We start from the raw sequence: 6,000 nt of genomic DNA on the forward strand, positions 1-6,000 counted from the left end.
GTCTCTCTAACTCCCATCAGTTCCAACCTAGCTTGGCCAATGGTTGATTAGAGTTGGAGTTCAACAACTTCTAAAAGACCACACCTTCCCCACGCCTCCTCCGAGTAATGTAGTTGTATTCTCTAGGTGAAGCTGAGTCTTGAGTCCCATCAGGGGAAAAGGTGGGGTATAAATCTATTATAATGGTTAATAATAATAATAATAGTTGGGGAATATATGTCAGAGATTAGCTTTTTTAACTCATCATGCAGCTCCACATCCTGACTTTCATTTTATGAAGTTGCTGTAAGGAAATAGAATCATAGATCCCTGAGGATCATTTAGTCAAATTCCCTGCAATGCAGGAATATGCAGCTGTCCCATACATGGATCGAACCTGTGACCTTGCTGTTATCAGCACCATGCTTTAACCAACTGAACTATTCAGGCGCGCAAACACACATTTCGTATAATGAGAGCCTCATGATGTGTCTTTCTTTGTCACTGATAGATTTAATGCTGGACTTCTTGTTGGGCTCAGTCTATAGCCTGGGTAGCAGATCTCCTACAAAACTCGATCCTAGGAAAGCTGCAAGCATATATAAGTTTCACAAAACTGCACAGGGACAATGCAATGCTGACGGTTCTCCAAAATAAATCAAGCCAGCGGTACTCCCACACCCTGCCGAAAACGTACAAGGAAGCCCTAATGTTCCATACTGGCATAAGGCAAAGTGGAAAGTTGTGGGTGTTGTTGATTCTGCTACCAAATATTTTGATACCAATTACAGAGCGGTGCAGCTAGGGATGTTTTCAGCACAGTTATGAGACAGAAGTACAAATACTGAGTCAGATCATAAAAGTGCAGAAAATCGCTTGCACCACAACAGATGTATAACAGCAGACGCTTATGTATAGCAGAATATGAATCAGAGAGGCCAGGCACAACACTGCATTTTATGTAGATGGTTGTGGCTTATGTCTTGCATGTGGAGGAGTAGGAATGAATGATTAAAACAAAAATATTCTGAAGATCTGCTACTGTCTTGCCCTGTTCCTTATAATGCAGGGCACAAGGAAATGGGTGGCCCTCCAGATGTTAGATTCTAGCTCCCATCAGTCCAAGATAGCTTTGTGTATGGGCAATCAATCCCAAAGATATTTGTGTTTTGAGGAGTTTGGTGATCTAACTCAGTTGCCTTCTTTCTGCCCCCTGTTCCTTCATTTTCTCCCTCTCTAAGCTCTTTGATGGCTGAAGAACAGCCTTTAATTTCCTAGTCCTATCTGTTGGAAGAAAGTGATAGCGCTGGGTACCTTCACCTTCTTTGATGTTAGACATTGTTTGAAGAAAGGCATTGGGAGAAGTGGCTAATGAATAATCTGCACGCAGCTATATTAGTAGCACGTAGGTTGTCAGGCAAGCCACACAGGCTAAACAGGTTAGCTATCTATAAATCGGGTATAGTTTTTAGAAGCTCATGCACGGACTGATCCATCGCAGAGCCGTGCAAACTGAGGCTACTTGGGGGAGTTGCTTTGCCACTTCTTGAGGGCTTCCAAGTGGCAGATTGAAGTGCTTGTTTGGTAATGTATATAATGCTTGCTGTTTAGAATAAAATAGTTAATCTTCTCACTCACTTGTGTTTGTATTGCCTCTGGTTCTCAAGAACTGCCTTGCATTTGGCTAGACACTTTTTTTTTAGGGATGATGGGAGTTTCTAGCCCAGCAAAACTCGGGGAACCACAGACTGCCACGGGATTTTCACAATGAGTTGGTTTTTTGTTTTTGTTTTAAATGCAAACTGGTGTGGAAATGTGGAGAATGGAATTTAAGATTGGAAAAATGAGAAACTGAGATTGACATATTCACCCATCCCTTGTGATTATCACTACCATGCCCCGCCGTCCCTTGATTTCCTCCTATCTCCAGTCACCAAATGGGTGGTGCAAAGCTGTGCAACTGCCCCTCCAGGCACCTGCGGCTCTTCACATCATTGCTATCCCCATTATACTTTTTCTAAGAAAAGCTGTAATTTGTGTTTACGTCCAGTTTAACAATCCAGTGCGGGTGGCTGCATCCTAGTACGCCTCGAAGCTCCCCTTGTAGTTTTGAAGAGACAACAGCATCCTGTCCTGTCTCTTGTTAAATGGCTGTCATGTTATTTATTTTTAGAGGTTGAAGTTAGCCTCATGGATAAATGGAAGCAGTTTGGGATTCTTAGCATTTGTGCAGAGAGCCTTTTACTATCTTCACACAAGTTGGATTAAGCCTCCTGCTTGAGGAGCTGTCAGCCTGAATGCCCTCAGAAATTAAGCTTTCACAGTTTTCCATCTGGGTCTTGGATGAAGCTGAAAAAAACTGTTTCTAATTGCCTGTACCATTTACTTAGAGAGAAAATTAAAGTCATACACACACCTGCTAAATGGTTATATTAAAGTCTTTCCAGATGATAAAAAGCCGATAACCTCCCCCCCCCCACTCAAAAAAGTAAGTTTTTTGCTAAAAACAAAACAAAACAAAACACCGCATTTCCCTGATCCAGTGCATAGCAGCAGGATACCCTATTCTACGTAATGAAAGGTGGGCAGGGGAAGAACCTATGCGCTACCTTAAATAACGCCAAACAATTAAATGCAAGAGAAATGCTCCGAAGAGTGGACAGGATTAAAACAAAGTAGCATTATAAAAGTAAAGCAAAAGGAGAACAGAAATTGGTGGGATTCTATGGGAAGGGCCAGCCAAAGGCATTCTGTTGCTTGAAGCAAATGAGAAGACAACACAGTCCACTTGCCTCATTCCATGTCCAAAGCTGACCACACTGGCAACTGAATCTTATTTTGACACTGGCAATGGGGCACTAGTCCTCCACTGCACCTGAGGGCAGAAGACTAGCTTAGGGGGTACAGGGCAGATCAGGTGTGTCATACACAGCTCTGTTTCTATTGCTCAGCATCTGCTGTCTGAGGTGGCTGCCTCTCTTTGTCTAATACAGTCATACCTCGGTTTAAGTACGCCTCTGTTTGAGTACTTTCAGTTTAAGTACTCTGCGGACCCGTCTGGAACGGATTAATCCACTTTCCATTACTTTCAATGGGAAAGTTCGCTTCAGGTTAAGTACAGACTTCTGGAACCAATCGTGTACTTAAACTGATGTACCACTGTAGTAGGACTGGTCCTGGCCAGGGGAGTAGACTTCCACATAGCCAATACTCTCCCACCCCACTTCTGTTTAATATGGTTACATGAGTCAGGTTGCGTCAGTGATTGTATCTGTGTCAGGGGAGGGGCTGGTGCACACAGACCCACTGTCCCTCCCTCAGCATTTACTACATGCATGGGGGGGGGAGCTATTCTTGAGCACAGCCTTTCTATGAATTGTGTCTTCTGCCATGGATACATTGATTGCTCTTGAGTCTCGTCTCCGCCTCAGATGTAAACCAGTGTTTTGCTGTCCACTGTATTTATAACCTGGGGGATGTATATTTTACCTCAGACTGGCTAGGGGGAAAATACCCTGAGCCCTTGGGGGGGGGGATATATTTTGTTACAAATAGTCTTTGACAGCTCTAGGTTCTGTTTCTTCCTTTTAAAAAAGCTTTTGCCAAAGACCTTGTGGAGTGCCCGATTCCATTCATATTCTCCAACAGGGTTTATTTCACTCGGGTGATTATCACATAACCATCTTCTATGTGCAACGGAATTAACAGAGATTCCATTTGGTGAAATCATATGGAGACTGCAACTGTACTCTGCCTTATTACCAAATGAGTACAGCATGCCCTTCAATAATTCTCTAAACTCTCAAATGCCTTGGAAATAATATGCTGGAATATTACTGAACTGTGACTGAAGCACCATTTGTGCTAAATGTGACAGTGCACAAATGATATTCCTCAATAAAAGTTCAAACTACATTAATCTTTCACAGAGGTTCATTGACCAGGAAGACGCCTTGGATACAAAATAAACTGGGGACAGCCCCTTTGAAATTACTTCTGCACATTTTTGCTGTGTCTGTTTTTCAGAATCATATACATTAATTTCTCCCTTATACGCATAATTTTAGCATGGGGCATTCTAAAAAGCAATAAATTGTATTGTTTCTACATCAGTATTAGCAAACGCATTAGGTCTCTGTTTGTAATACAGAAATCCCTCTTGGATCATGCTATCATTAAATATAATGTGTAATAGTCGGCAATGTAATATACTTCTTATTTTCATTCCTTTGGGAAGAGCAGACATAACTCACTAGCAGATTTGCTCTCCTTGGCTAGATTGAGTTACAACCATTCCTAGCGAGGTGGGGGTGGGGTGGGGGAGAGAAGGGTTTATTGTGCTTGCAGTTAGACATTCTTTCTTATGTTAGCTATACAACCCCCTAGCATCACACATAGCAGTCTTCCTACACTATTTTTAAGAGAAAGTACGTACTCTATGCAAGTATACATACGATAAAAGGGAATTAGTGCAAGCAGTCTGTGCAATCTGTAATGTCTAAAGCCTGGCAAAATATTCACCATGTGTGTTTTGCTATGCATTTCTTTTCCTTCATGGAAATGATACGTGTGGTAACAATGACCATATAAGTTCCTTAGGGATAAATAAGCTGTTTCCTGACATTGGCAATGGTGTGTGTGCATACAATTTCTTGAACATGTCAACAGCCTGCAATCTCCGAAAATATGGACATATCTGCAATTGATCACCCAATGCTGGTGCATGTTTTAAACACTGGGCTAACAGTATAGGGACCCAGGTGGCGCTGTGGTTAAACCACTGAGCCTAGGGCTTGCTGATCAGAAGGTTGGCGGTTCGAATCCCTGTGACGGTGTGAGCTCCCATTGCTTGGTCCCAGCTCCTGCCAACCTAGCAGTTCGAAAGCACGTCAAAATGCAAGTAGATAAATAGGAACTGCTACAGCAGGAAGGTAAACGGCGTTTCCATGTGCTGCTCTGGTTTGCCAGAAGCGGCTTTGCCATGCTGGCCACATGACCCGGAAGCTGTACGCCGGCTCCCTTGGCCAATAATGCGAGATGAGCGCGCAACCCCAGAGTTGGTCACGACTGGACCTAATGGTCAGGGGTCCCTTTACCTTTACCTTTAACAGTATAGTAAGCTTGTCCAAAATTCAAAGTCTTTAAGGCCTATCAATAGCCATGAAGCATTGAAGAACAGTGTGTTCCATACAAACTCACCCAATTTTGGATGGAAGAAGCATTGCTCAGTGGTGGATTAAATGCTTCCCATACACAAGGTCCTATCCTTGACCTCACTAGTTAAATGTTCAGGGAGCAGATGGTGGGTAAGTCTCTTCCCCCCCCCCCCGGCTGCAGCTAACATTGCACCAATGGAAAACCTTGTTTTGTGACTTATGAACCTCATTAATTTACATTTAAAGCAGTATCACGCCACTTGAAGCAGTCATAGCTTCCACAAAAACATCTTGGGAACTGTAGTTTGTCAAGGGTGCAGAGAGTGTTAGGCAACTCCTATTCCCCTCACAAGGCTACAATTGTTAGAGTTGTTTAACAGTCAATCTGTCTTCCCAGGAAACTCTGGAAATTGTAGAAGAGAATAGGGGTCTCCTAACAACTCTCAGTACCCTACCACTTCCAGGGTTATTTGAGGCAAAGCCATGACTGTTAAAAGTGGTATGATATTGTATTAAATGGATAGTGCAGATATACTGATGTTATATAAAATGTTTAACCCTGAACAAGAGAGAGAGAGAGAGAGAGAGAGAGAGAGAGAGAGAGAGAGAGAGAGAGAGAGAGAGAGAGAGAGAGAGAGAGAGAGAGAGAAATTAATGGAAGAGCAGCTCTTTCAGGAAGCCAACTGACTAGGGATAGTCAGCTGCTCCTGATAAAGATGAGTAACAACATTTTTGTTCCCTCATGAGCTTTACTCATGGAATGTTTCTAGTCAAATGCAGCGCAATACATTCCTTCCTACACTCTATATTATGAGCTGTATTGGGTGAGAAAATTATTAATATGCAGGTGGGCGGTAAGTAAATA

Source organism: Zootoca vivipara, chromosome 8 (assembly GCF_963506605.1).
Source record: "Zootoca vivipara chromosome 8, rZooViv1.1, whole genome shotgun sequence".
NCBI classification, from domain to species: domain Eukaryota; kingdom Metazoa; phylum Chordata; class Lepidosauria; order Squamata; family Lacertidae; genus Zootoca; species Zootoca vivipara.